Raw genomic sequence first — 1,828 nt, forward strand, 5'->3', positions numbered from 1 at the left:
CTGTTCGGTCGCCGGAGTGTGGGGGACGATCTTTCTCAGCAGGAGCCCCAAAAAAGCACACGGCACCAGCCCGGGAAACGTGCGGCTAAGCCCGCATTGTCTCGTGGGGTCGCACGCGCGCCGCGGCCCGCACACATACCACTGATCCCCCCCCTCCCCCCCCAACACCCCTCCTCATCCAGGCCCCCGCGCCTAGCACGGGAATGGCGGCCGTGCCGAGCCGATCGCCCCCGGCCGCCCGCCCAATTGCTCCCTACCCAAGGCGGAGACCGGCCGGCCCGGACCCCCAAAGACACGCCGGAAACATGCCCCCCGCCCCCATCCAGTCCGAACGAGGAGCCTGCCCGACCGCAATGGCGGCCGCGACCTGCACGCCGGCCAGCGCGACCGAGGCACCTCCCAACGGCAACGCCAGCCGGAACTTTCATGTGAAAGGCCGCGCGTGCGCCCTCCCGCTCGCGGGCGCACCCGAGGCAGCCGTCCGGGCCCCGGGCCCCGGGCCCTGGGAGGAAAGGGCGAGGAGCTGAGCAACCGCCGTGTGCGCGAGGGCTTGCCCCAACGCAGTCGCGCAGCCGATCAAAAAAGCACGGGGGCCACCGCCAGCGGCAGCGGTAGCGGCAGGGGGCGGTGGCCGTGCGGGATTGCCCGGCCCTGCTACAGCCCATCCCCCCCCCCCCCCCCCTCCCCCGCTGCAGCCGCCCCGCCTTCGTTTCCCGCCCGAGGCCCCCTCGCCCACGCCTCGGGAAAAAAAGCGCGTGTCAGACGCCCCTGGCCCGCAGACACACACCTGTCGCTCGGGGTGGGCGACCCAGCGCGCCAAGCGCCCCGGCTTGGTTATTCAAAATCCCGCCCTCGGCCCCGGTCCCCCCTGGAGGGAGGGGGGGGGGGGGGATATGGACGCGGGGCGAGCCGCTTCCGGCACAGAGAGCGCCCGTACCGCACGTACGCCCACGCCCGCACGCACAGGGACCAAGAGAGGCCCAATATTTAACCACCGACACCAGCCGCAAGGGACCTGGCCTGGCCCTCGACACGGACATACGCGCGCATGAACACACAGGACCTGCGGGCGAAGCACCGAAGGCCAGGCCGCCGGCGGGCCAGAAGACGAAGACGCCCCGACAAGCGCACTGGGCCCTGCCTCAACGGACCCGACGGGCGAGAGGGGACACGCTGGGGACACGCTGGGGACACGCACCACCCGACATGTCTTTGCACTGGCGCAGCTGGGGAGGAACCTCCGCACTGCCTCCCATAGCGCAAGTCGGACGAGCTAGTCTGGCTGCGGGTTCCCTCGTTGTCTCGCCGCCGCACGAGGGGGGGGGGGGGGGAGCCCGAGACGCAGGGGCGAGGCAGGCCGTGGCCTTGCGGGGGCGGGCACCGCCCGAGAAGGGCCACAGCGAAAGGCTGCCGCCGGGGATGCGGGGGGGGGGGGGGGGGGGTTGCCCCGGTGGCGGGTGTTTTAGTGCAGGCGCAACCTGCGCGCCCTGATTCCGATGGTGCAGATCCACCGTGGCTGCTTAATTCGTGCGTGATCTCGAGACTCACGCGCTGGGGCGGGGCCACGGGTTGATGCTGGACCGGACGTACAGTCCAGTTAAGCGCGCTCAACCCGACCATCTCAATGTCGGATTAATCCGGCGCAGGTTGGGCGCCGATCGCCGACCCGAAGGGGACGAGGCGGCAGTGGCTTTCTTATTCTCTGTTATTCCTCCTCGCCCACAAGTGCCACTGGGGGGGGGGGGGGGGGGGGGATGAATATCTTGTCTGTCCCACGCACGTTCACGCCCTGGCCGCCGTGTGCTTCTGGCTCGTTTGTTGTTCGTTT

The sequence above is a fragment of the Fonticula alba genome (genome assembly GCF_000388065.1).
Source record: "Fonticula alba strain ATCC 38817 unplaced genomic scaffold supercont2.6, whole genome shotgun sequence".
Taxonomy (NCBI): Eukaryota; order Rotosphaerida; family Fonticulaceae; genus Fonticula; species Fonticula alba.